Genomic DNA, 12,249 nt, shown 5'->3' on the forward strand with positions numbered 1-12,249 from the left:
GGAGTTGTGCCAATCCAAAGCCAGGAGCCAGGAGCTTCTTCCAGGTCTCCCACGTGGGTGCAGGGGCCCAAGCACTTGGGTCATCTTCCACTGCTTTCCCAGGCCATAGCAGAGAGCTGGATGGAAGAGGAACAGCCAGGACTCAAACCGGCGCCCATATGGTATGCCAGCACTGTAGGCAGCGGCTTTACATGCTATGCCACAATGCTGGCCCCAAGATTCACAAACTTTTAAAAGTACCCTCGTGGGCAGCGCTATGACACAGTGGGTTAAGGCCCCAACCTGTAGGCACCCCATTCCATGGGGTCACTGGTTTGAGTCTCAGCTGTTCCACTTCCGATCCAGCTCCCTTCTAGTGGGCCTGGGAAAGCAGCAGAAGATGGCCTGAATCCATGGGCCCCTGCACCCACACGGGAGACCCGGAGGAAGCTCCTGGCTCCTGGCTTCGAATCAGCGCAGCTCTGGCCGTTGTGGCCATTTGGGAAGTGAACCAGCGGATGGAAGACCTCTCTCTCTGTCTCTACCTCTGCCTCTCTGTAGCTCTGCTTTTCAAATACATAAATCAATCTTAAAAAAGAAAGAAGAGATCAAAGATAAATAAGTGGATAGGCCATATTAATTAATTGGAAGATTCAACATAGTGAAGATGTTGGTTTTTCCGTGCATAGAATTTAATGTTATCCCTACACAAACCCCAGTAAGATTTGTCGTAGATGGCCGCAAGATCATTCCAGAGCAAAGGAACTAGGGTTCATTTTTGAAAGAGAAGAGCCGGTGGGGAGGAGGGGCGTCTTACTCGCCCCACAGCCTCCAGCCCGGGGTGTGGCACTGTTCCACATCCACACAGGACAGGCAGCACTGGCAGAAAGACAGAACCGAGAAACCGACGACAAAAATATGGGCCTTTTTCTTGCCAGAGTATAACAGCAACTCAACAGAGCAAAAACAGACTTTTCAACAAATGGTGTCGGAACAATTGGGCATCCACAGGCAAAGAACCTCACACGGAGGCTCGCGTTTTATGCGCAAATTATCTCACAGTGGATCCTGACCTTAAATATAAAATACAAGGGCATAAAACTTCTAGGAAAACCGTAGGGGAAACCTGCAGAACCCAGGGCTCGGCGCACAGCTGCCGCCTTTGGCGCTAAGAGCCACGGCCCAGGGAAAGAAAGACGGACAGATCGGACTTTGTCAGAACGTGACACAGTCTGTTAGTTAGGAGCCCCGAGGGTGCCTGGGGACAGAGAGCCTGGGAAGAGCTCTCAAAGCCCAGCGGCCAGAAGGTGGGAGAACTCCCCCTAGAACACGAGCCACAGACGCCAAGAGCGATCCCACCCGCGAGGCGTGCAGATGGCCGAGAGGCTCGCCGAATATGCTCGGCGTCACCAGCCACTGGCGACGTGCGAATGGAAACCTCGATGCGACCCGGCGCTATCGGCTCCGCGGGGACAGCAGCAAACGTCGGCGAGGAGAAACTGGATCCCTGGTGCAGCCGTCGCCGGTGGCAACGTGAAATGGCACAGCCACTGCGGGAATGTGGGAAACACTCCGGCGGGCGGCGGCTTGAAAGATTATTCATGCAAGAACCGTGCAACCCAGCACTTGACTCCTGGCACGGCTCCCAGGGACGTGAGAACTTCTGTTCCCGCCAGATACTGTGCGGGAGTGTTTACGGCAGCTTCGCTCGGCACAGCTCGGGCCTGGAAGCAACCCAGATGTCCTTCAGCGAGCGAGTAAACAGCGGTCGTGCTGCGGAAGACTACTCAGCAACAAAAAGGAGCGAGATATTGATGGACGCGACGGGTGACTCACCCCGGTTACGCCGATCCCCAAGTTCACGGGCCGTAGGCTCCCCCGGATGCAGAATTCTCTTTTTATGATCATTATTCTAAAGGTGGAAGAACAGAGGGAGTCGGCGGGGAGAGAAACAGAGAGACAGATGCAGAGAGATAGCCTCCATCCATTGATGTACTCCTCAGGGGAGAAGCCAGGAGCCAGGAGCTTCTTCCAGCTCTCCCACGTGGGTGCAGGGGCCCAAGCACTTGGGCTGTCGTCCGCTACTTTCCCAGGCCATCAACAGGGAGCTGGACTGGAGACCGAGCAGCCGGGACCGAAACGGGAGCTCCTCTGGGATGCCGGTGTCCCGAGTGGCAGCTTCACTTGCTGCGCCACAGCACTGGCCCCTGCAAATGCAAGACTACGGAAGGGAGAAGCAGGGTGGTGTCCCCGGGGAGGGGGCTCGGGAGGGCCGTGGTCGCGGCTGTACAGGGCCGGGGGAGGGCTCCCTCTGCCTGTGACACTGCGCTCTCATCTGTAAGACGTCACCACTGGGGGAAACTGAGGGAGGGTCACAGGGTCTGTGCTGCTTCTTACAACTGACCCTCCCCCCCACCGCGAGTCTACAGAAGTGAAAGCTTAATTGTAGGAAAAACAAGCAAACCAAAAACAGAGAGAGCGAGAGCAAGAGTGAGAGCGAGAGAGAACTCCCACCTGCTGGTTCGCTGCCCAAATGGCCACAATGGCCGGAGGCTGGGCCAGGCTGAAGCCAGGAGCCCAGGACGCCATCCACTCTCCCACACAGGGGCCAGGGGCTCAGGCCCTGAAGCCATCTTCCACTGCCTCCCAGGCGCGTAGGCAGGAAGCTGGGAGGGACATGGCACAGCCGGGCCTCAGCCGGCCCTACAGTATGAGACGTGGGCATTCCAAGCAGCGGCTCCACCTGCTCCGCCACCCCCACCCCGCCCAGCCACTTCTCAACGTGAGCTCCGGCGACACGGAACCCTTCCCGGCCCGTGGCCTGCATTTCCCTTTCCCTAGCTCCCGGCGACCACTCTGGGCCTCTCTGTCTCTACCTCCCGCGGCCCCCACCCCGCCCCGGTCACTGAGCGCCCTCATGGTGTCCGTCCCTCCCTGACTGGCTCGCTTCGCTCCTCTGTGCTGGAGCCCGGGTCAGACCTACCCTTCCCTACAAAGCTGAAAACATCCCCTTCTGTATACACCGCTCTCCGCCTCTGCACCTGTCGGGCAGTGGTGGGCACCTCAGCTACGGGAGGAACACTGCCGTGAACGTGGGTGCGCAGGAAGCCGCGCATGCTACAGTCAGAGGAGAGGTAAACAAAGCTGAGAAGCAGAACCAAAAAAGCAGTGAGCCGGCGTCCCCTGCTCTTCTTCCCTCCCAGCCCCTGACCCTGCCCCATGGACGCCAGGGTTGATGCCTGGCCGCTGGGGGCCCTCCTGCTGGCTATGGCTGGGAGCCGGGGAGAGGAGCAGAGAGCAGGCCACTGGAGCCAGCGCCGAGTCCCCTGAGACCCAGCGGTAGTGGCAGTGGCTGCCGGGGTTTGTACGGGGCCAGCAGCCCGGGGACGCCAAGGGAAAGCCGGGAGCCCTGGGTGGGGATTGTGCTGTGGTACCTGAAGTCCCCTGTCATGTATCTTATTTTTAATCAAGATTTGATTTTTATTTATTTGAGAGGCAGAGTCCCCAGATGGCTGCAATGGCCAGAGCTGGGCTGATCTAAAGCCAGGAGCCAGGAGCTTCCTCTGGGTGTCCCATGTAGGTGCAGGGGCCCAAGGACTTGAGCCATCTTCCACTGCCCTCCGAGGCCATTAGCAGGGAGCTGGGTCAGAAGTGGAGCATCCCGGACTTGAATCGGTGCCCACATGGGATGCCAGCACTGCAGGCGGAGGCTTAGCCCACTACGTCACAGCGCTGGCCCCCTATCCTTGTACTGACCCCAAGATCCATGACTGACAGTGGCCCAGCTCAGGGGAGGGACTTAAAACAGATCGAATCCCTGAGCCCCAGTTGTGGGGACGGCGTGGGGACAGCAGCCGGCACTTACTGCCAAGGGGCGTGGGCCGGACTGTGGCCCCAGACCGTGGCCTCGCCGCCATGCTTATACTCTCTGGCACAAACTGTTCCCATTCCGTATGCCTCGGTGCCCCCTAATTCCTGGATTCTACTCTCCCAAACCTTCCCCAGGAAGCATCTAAAAGCCTTGCCTGGTGCTGCCCTGAGACCCCAGAGGGGTGCTGTGGCAAAACTTGGCTTTGCAGACAGAGAGAAAGTTCTTCCTTTGCCATTGGTTCACCCTCCAATGGCCGGCACGGCCGGCGCACTGCAGCTGGCGCACCGCGTTGATCCGAAGCCAGGAGCCAGGTGCTTTTCCTGGTCTCCCTTGGGGTGCAGGGCCCAAGCACTTGGGCCATCCTTCACTGCACTCCCTGGCCACAGCAGAGAGCTGGCCTGGAAGAGGAGCAACCGGGACAGAATCCGGCGCCCCGACCAGGACTAGAACCCGGTGTGCCGGCGCTGCAAGGCGGAGGATTAGGCTGTAGAGCCGCGGCGCCGGCCTGGTCCCTGGGTTCAATTCCAGGCTCTGGCTCCTGCTCCAGCTTCTTGCCAACGCCAACGCAGGGAGGCAGCAGCGATGACTCAAGTAGCCAGGCCCCTGCCACCCACATGGGAGACCTAGTTCCTCACCCCAGCCCTGGGCTCTGCAGGCGTTTGGAGGGGGCCAGCAGACAGGCGCTCGCTCGCTCGTTCATTCTCTCTGCTTCCCAAGTAAATACATTTTAAAAGCATCTGGCAGTAAAGAATGAATCTGCGTTCTAGTAGGATCCCCAGAGAACTCATTTGTAACAGAATGTCCTAGAAGCGCTCCTATACCATAGGATCCAGGAATCCCCCTGCCAACCCAGTCCCATTTGTCCCGTCAGTGAGTCAGTCAGGGCAGTGTCTGTCGGGTGAGCTGCAGTGCCCTGCTCGTCTGGGGCCGCCCGCGGGGGTGAGTCCATCAGCCTAGGAAGCTGCTCCGAACAGACCAGGCCAGGCCTGTGCACCTGCTACCCCTGCTCAAGGTGGGCATCCTGTCCCGGTTGTGGACAGGTGGCTCCGCAGTGCAGATCTGGCTTCAGAGACCCCATCTGTGTCTCTCACCCTGCCCCAGCTCAGCCGCCCCTCCCCACACACATGCACACACGCATGCACACTCGCCCAGTGCCTGCCCCCACGCGCTAATGCACCCTTGCCTGAGTGCACGTGCGCGACTACCCACTGGCCGCGTGCACACCCCGGGCCCTGGCTGTGCCACCCATGATCACGGGGTGACTGACTCACAGGCCCACTCTCCTTCGTTGACCCTCAAGGGGGAGACAGCCAAAGGGAGAGTGGAAAGAGGTGTCTCCAAGCCAGGCCCAGAATGCAACTGGACCCAGCTGCGATCCAGGGGTCACCAGGGTCAGGGCTGGGCTCCAGTGTGTCCTGCTGGGCTGGGAAACAAGGCAAGTCACCTCCAAGCCAGCAAGGAGGCCGTGGGAGCAGGTGGCAGCCCCTGCAAGTGACCCCAGGACGCTGCACCCCTGGATACTCACCACCCCCAACCTCCCAAAGAATTCAGGGGGGCGCGGGGCCTTTCTAATGGCAGCCAATAATCACCACAACTGCCAGGCCCCCAGCCCCTCCCTGGAGGCAGGTTCCAGGTCCTCACTGCCTCAGGCCTTGCTGGGCTGTGTCCATACCACGGCGGGGATGGCTGTGTAGACAGGACCAGGTCGCACAGACTGAAGCCTGGCAGGGCAAGGCAGGACTTGAACCCCAGGGGGAGCCGGGCTGTGGGAGCTGCTTCCAGAGGTCTTGGCAGGGTGGTCCTGTTGTATGCACCCCAGCCCCCAGCCTGGGGCAGGCAGCAGGTGGGCTGGGATAGCTCAGGGAGAGCCCCCAGCCCTGCCTCGGTTTCCCCATCGGGCTGTTCTGGGTCTCAGGTGCCCTGAGGCCGCCCCTGGGACGGGCAAGCTCCCCCACTGGGCCCAGTGTCTCTGCTCCCCACTTGAAGCCCCTCCACATCAGAGTCGCCCTCTGCTGGACCCCGGAGCCCACTGTCCTCACCTGCCCTGGGGCTTGGTGGGCTGACCCGCTGGGCCTGAGCTGGGACTCCTGGTGGGGGGGGGGTGGTCCGCCCTGGGTCTGGAAGCTTCCCAGGCCCCAGACAGGTGGCCGCAGAGCAGAGCGGGGGCAGGCCCCAGGGGTCCCCGGAGCCCCCTGCTTTCCGCCTGGATTAGTGGCAGCGTTCCTGCATCGGTCACGGGCAGGCAGCCTGCTCCTGCTGTCAGTCATCCAGGAAGTGCAGGCGTGGGCCAGCTGTTCCCCAGCCAGCTTCCCACAGTCCTGGGAGGGCTCGGGGCGCCCCGCTCCCCCCAGGGCTCAGTTTCCGCCCAGCCACCGCTGAGGTCTCCCTCTACACACGCACACGCAGAGAGCCGCAAGCAACTCACAGACGCAGAAACACTCACAGCCCCGCCCCCAGGCGCTGAGCACGCAAGGACGGACACACACAGAAGCCGCTCGCACGGACCCGCGGGGAAACTGCAGCCAGCGCGCACGCCGTGCTGTCCTGGCCGGGCTGCGCTCCAAGTGGGCAGAGCTCACAGCTCCCTGGTGGCTGGCGCACAGCGGTCAGGCGTCCTGGAGCCCCCGCATGGTGTGCAGGTTCCTCCGGCCGCCCCTTCGGCCTCTCCCTCGGATATGAGCTCGCCTGGGACAGGATCTTGGGCTTGTGCACGGTGAGGTCCCTGGCACCCTCCACGGGGCCTGGCGCGTAGCTAGGGGCTCAGGCAACGTTCAGTGAGTGAATGAGCGCCAGGCTCCCGGGTAGCTCCTGATTCTCCGGGAGAGGTGGTCCTGCGTCCTCCCTCCCTGGGCCGGGAGGAGCCCCTGTCTGAGTCCTCACTCTCCACCCTCATCTCCCCCGTGCCCCTCGCCCCGTCTCGGTGTGGACCTGCCTCCTGCTCCTGGCCATCCTCGCAGGCCAACCCACCTGCCGAAGGCTGGCCAGCCTCAATCGCCCCAGGCCCTGCTCACACCCATCTCACCAGGCGCCCCCTGCCCTGGGCTCGGAGCGGGCAGGGGCGGGCACCTGCGCCAGGGTGCGGCAGGGCACAGGCGTTCGTGGCTGCAGCTGCCGTGCCCTGGGCAGCTCAGGCCGAGCCCCCGCGGCTTGCTCCTCCTCCACCCAACACCAGCTGGTGCCGGGCACCGCGCCAGGCCTCCCAGGCACAGATCCCGGCCTCTAAGAGACTTTGCCCTCCAGCCCCCTCCTAAGGCCAGGGCACCTCAGGCAGCCTCTGAATCAGAGGAGAGGACACTCTCATTTCCGGCAGGAGAGCCACAGGGCTGGGCTGTTCTGCCCCTAACGTTTCCAAAGAGTGGCAAAATGCACCCGACACATGGCGTCCCCTCTGTCCACTTGCAAGCGTGCGGCGGTGCCGGTGCCTGCCACTGTGAGGCCAGCACCGCGTCCATCTCCAGAGTTGTTTTCATCCTGCAAAACCAGAACCCTTTGTACCTATTAAAAATAACTCAGGGGGCCGGCGCTGTGCTGCAGCGGGTTAATGCCCTGGCCTGAAGCGCCGGTATCCCATATGGGCCCGGGTTCTAGTCCCGGCTGCTCTTCTTCCGATCCAGCTCTCTGCTATGGCCTGGGATTGCAGTGGAGGATGGCCCAAGTGCTTGGGCTCCTGCACCCCCGTGGGAGACCCGGAAGAAGCTCCTGGCTCCTGGCTTCGGATCAGTACAGCTCCCACCATTGCAGCCAACTGGGGAATGAACCAGTGGATGGAAGACCTCTCTCCCTCTCTCTCTTTCTCTTTCTCTCTGCCTCTCCTCTCTCTGTGTAACTCTGACTTTCAAATAAATAAATAAATAAATCTTGAAAAAAAAAAAAAAAACAACAACTCAGGTGCCGGTGTTGTGGTGTAGCACATGTGACACCAGCAGCCTCTACTGATGCTGGCTAGAGCCCCGGCTGCTCCACTTCAGCACCAGCTCCCTGCTAATGCACCTGGGAAAGTAGTGGAGGATGGACCAAGTGCTTGGGCCCCTGCACCCACGTGGGAGACCTGGAAGAAGCTCCTGGCTCCTGGCTTCGGCCTGGCCCAGCCCTGGCTTTGCAGCTATTTGGGGAGTGAACCAGCAGATGGAAGACCTCTCTCTCTGATAGATAGTTGATAGATAGATAGATAGATAGATAGAATCTTTTTAAAAATAGTAACTCCCGTGCTCCCCGCCCCAGCCTCCGACAACCCCCGTCCCACTTTCTGTCACTTTGGACTTGACTGGGGCGCTCGTGGAAATGGACTCTCGATTTCTGTCTTTCTGGGATCGGTTATTTCACTTAGCATCATGTCCATAAGATTTGTCCATGTTGGAGTTTGTGTCAGCATTCCCTTCCTTTTTAAATATTTATTTATTTACTTGAAAGGCAGAGTTAGAGAGAGGGGGGGAGAGGTCTTCCATCCACCAGTTCTCTGCCCAGATGGCCAAAATGGCTGGAGCTGGGCCAGGCTGAAGCCAGGAGCCAGGAACTCTATCCGGGTCTCCCACGTGAGTGCAGGGGCCCAAGCACCTGGACCGTCTGCTGCTGCTTTCCCAGGTGCATTAGCAGGGAGCTGGATCGGAAGTGGAGCAGCTGGGACTTGAACCTGCACCCACTGGGATACTGGCGTCACAGGTGGAGCTTAAGGAGCTGCCCCACAAGGTTGGCCCTGGGGTTTCCTCCCTTTTGAAGCTGGGTGGGTGGGCACCCTGTGGTCACCCATCCCTCATGCGGGGCACTCAGGCTGCTCCCGCCCTTAGGCTGCTGGGAACGTGGACGTGGGCATCTGTTTGAGAACCCGGCTTCCGCCGCTCGTGGGCACTGTCCGGGAGTGGAGCTGCTGGGTCACACACTCACCCTGGGTTTGCGCTAACCCTGGGTCTACACTTGCCACAGTGGCTGCACCACTCTGCATTCCTTCAGGGGCCGTTTGACAGTGAACTTGAATTTGACCTTGAGGAGGGTGGAGGGGTTCAGGTGAGGGGAAAAGCGCTCCGCAGGGGAGGGCGCCGTCTGAATACTGATGAGGAGGCCAGGCCCCGCGGGGGCTTCTGGGGACACGGGTGAGGCAGAGCCGGGAGGTTTGCCTCTGCCTCGCTGGCGCGTGTGAGCCCCAGTTTGGAACAGGGGCCACTGCAGCTTGTGAGCAAGGGGGTGACCCGGCCGGCCGCTCCAGCCCCGGGAAGCCTAAAGGGGCAGCTGGGAGGGAGGCGGGCCACGGCGGGCTATTCTGGGGTCAGGAGCAGGGGTTTAGCAGGCAGGTGGTCAGTGGGCAGGGCAGAGAGGGGACGAAAGGAAGAAACAAGCAGTGGGCACGGAGCCGTCAGTGGGACTGGGGCTACGAAAGGGAAACCAAGTGACACACAGACAGGACCCAGGGGGCGAGGGGGTGAGGCGGCGTCCATGGCACGGGCACGGGCAGGTGGCAGACCCCGCCTTTAACTCTTTTTTTTTTTTTTTGTAAGATTTTATTTGATGTGACAGAGAGGGAGAGGAAGAGAGCGAGCGAGATCTTCCATCTGCTGGTTCATTCCCCAGATGGCTGCAACGGCCAGGGCTGGGCCAGGCTGACACCAGGAGCCCGGAACTCCATCAGGGTCTCCGACGTGGGAGCAGGGGCCCAAGCACTCGGTCCGTTTCCCGCTGCCTTCCCAAGAGCATTAACAGAGCCGGACGGGAAGCAGAGGAGCCGGGACTTGAACCAGTGCTCTGACGTGGGGTGCCGATGTCTCTAGGAGCAGCTAACCCACGGCGCTGGTCTCAGTGAAATGCTGATACCTGCTTCATCATGGATTGTTTTCCCATTAGCTTCAGTTTCTTAAAATCTTGCATGAACATACTACTTAACTGGATCACTGAGTTTTGGGTCCCCCCTCAACCTGTGCCCCCAACGTAAGTGCCTCTCCCACCTCACCCTGGCTGCGACCCCACAGGGGGTGGATTCTCTCCATCACCCACGGTGCGCCCACAACTGCCCCAGGACCTGAGGCTCTACCACCAGGTGTCCAGTGTGGCGGGGACAGGTACCCGGCAGGTGGACTCCTCCTGTGCTGGCCTGGTTCAGAGAGACAGACACCCGCCCCAGGCTGGCGTCAGTGAGGAGGGACCAACCACAAGGGCAGTGGCATCCTGCGGGTGTTCGTCCGAGGGCATCGGTCCTGGTGCTGACCCAGCCCGGGTGTCCAGCCCGCTCCGCAGGTCACACGTACCCCTTCTGCGAGTGGCCACTCACTGCACAGAAACCCAAGCTGGGACTGAGCTCACGAAAACACAGCCACGGCCCGCGCGGGAGCCGGACGTCAGCTCGCCCCCTAGAACCTTCTAGAAGGAAGATCCTGCTGAAAGCAAAGCCTGCAGAATGACACTGCACTGTCTTGGGAGAGAATGAGAGAAGCGGGGAGGTGACAGTGGATTCCAATGTCCTGGACGGGGAATGAGGCAGAAAAATTTCCTTTAGCAAACCCTGGCTCAGACCCAGATCAGAGGCAGGACTTCCATGAGGGTCAAAACGAGCCAGGAGTGAGAGCACACATTCCAGCCTGTAGCTGGCAAGACTGGCCAGTGCCGGGACCTCGCCTGCTCTCAGGAGGGCGTTCTGATGATTCCAGGTACCCTGAACCCCCCAAGCCCCCTGCCATAGCTGGGACCGGGGTTGACTGCCCCACCCACGAAACCGCCACACCTCCATCCCAGGGTCGCCGGCAGGGGCAGGGTTAGACACGCATCTCCAGCCATGGTGCGGACAAATCTTTATTATTTCCCCTCATCAACCACCCGCAGAGGGTGTGCGTGGACGGTCCTGGGCTCCAGACACCAGCTCGCCCGCAGGGGCCCTGTGTGCCCCGCTCCTCTCAGGATGGTCACAGGCTTGGACCACAGGTTGGAGCTCAGGCTCAGACTGGCATGGCCAGCCCCAACCCCAGCAGAGACAACAGAGACCTGGCACGAGGACCTGCCTTCCTGGACAGCGAGCGCCGGCCAGAGCCCAGGACCCCAGCCCCCGCCAGGACCGTGCACAGCACGCCGCCGAGGGGCCCAACAGCCCCGAACCCGTCGTGGTGTCCAGGAGCAGAGTCCTGCCCGTGCCCAGCTCCTGGGCGCTAGAGTGCAAACCGAGATCCAAGGGGCAGAGGTGGCAGCTGAACTGGCGGGCACCACCTCACAGGCCCCCGGGGGCCACCCCAGCGCCTGAGCAGCAGGAACCGAGGGACCTCTGACTCCCAGAAAGAGACGCAGCCCCTCCCCCAGGCCAGACCCACAGAAGCCAGACTCAGGGAGGAGCTGGCACTGCATCAGCAGGATTTGGGGGCACCAGGACACCTGCCCACGCCTGTGTGTGGAGTGGAGGAGCGGAGCGTGGGACAGAGCACAGGACGACACCTCGGCCGCCCCAGCCAAGAGGAAGATGCTGCCATCGCTGGAGGCCAAGCACAGTCCGGGGGCACAGCCCGGCCCTGTCTCCCCCCTCCCCTGTGGCACCAGGCGTCTCACGGGGGCGACACCGCTGGGGCTTCCATCTAGCACCCTGCGGAAGGCAGCACACACCGACCCAAGTGCTCGGGCCCCTGCATCCACGTGGGAGCCTGGGATGGGGCCGTGGGAGCCCACCACGGGGCTCCAGAATCCTGGCTGCCGCCTGGCCCAGCCCCAGCCATCGTGGCCATTTGGGGAGTGGACCAGCAGACGGCCAAGATCTCTCTCTCTCTAACTCTGCCTTTCAAATAAATAAATCTTAAAAAGAAAACCCTCCTCTGTCTCCCCCTTCTGTCACCTTTCAAATAAATAAGTAAACAAATAAACAAATATTTTTAAAAGTAGGGGAAGGAGGAGGGAGTGGGAGAGGGAGGAGATGGTGGCTGGACCCTCGGGCCTCCAGGATCTCCCAGAGCGGGTGGGGAGCGACTTGTGTCCCTGCAGCCAGGGATGGCCCAGAGCCTCCGGTTCATCTGCTGAGTGTCTGCTCCGCCCAGGCACTGTGTTAGGCTCCAGGCGGAGAGGGGAACCCAGCGTGGAGGGCAGGGAGACAGGAGATGGGCAGTTGGCTGCACAGAGGGAGCGGGGGTGGGCACCAGAAGAGGGCTCTGGGGGCGGGGCGTGCATTGGAGCAGGCTGGACTGGACCGTGCCACGGCAGCCCTCAAAGCGTGACTGAGCGCCCAGCACTGCGGGAAAGGACCAGTCGAAGCCGCACCATCTGCCTCCTAGGGTTAGCTTCAGCCGCAAGGGTTAACACGGGAGAGCTGCTGGCTTGTCCACCTTCCCCCACCGTCCTGGCTCAAGACGGCTGCCTGAACACCAGCAATCACGTCTGAATTGCAGCCAACAGTACAGAGGAAGCAATGGGAAGGGGGTGCAGAGGGTTCAGGAGGGTCTCCT

The 12,249-nt window shown here is 61.1% G+C and overlaps 1 long non-coding RNA gene across 1 annotated transcript; it reads left to right on the forward strand.

Annotated features, from left to right (window-relative positions):
- The first annotated feature begins 5,937 nt into the window (after positions 1 to 5,937).
- LOC138844442 (uncharacterized) lies at positions 5,938 to 7,727 on the forward strand. Its single transcript, XR_011380290.1, has 2 exons — positions 5,938 to 6,563; positions 7,465 to 7,727. It is a non-coding gene; the product is annotated as an uncharacterized lncRNA (long non-coding RNA).
- Positions 7,728 to 12,249: the final 4,522 nt, after the last annotated feature.

Source organism: Oryctolagus cuniculus, chromosome 11 (assembly GCF_964237555.1).
Source record: "Oryctolagus cuniculus chromosome 11, mOryCun1.1, whole genome shotgun sequence".
In the NCBI taxonomy this organism is placed as follows: domain Eukaryota; kingdom Metazoa; phylum Chordata; class Mammalia; order Lagomorpha; family Leporidae; genus Oryctolagus; species Oryctolagus cuniculus.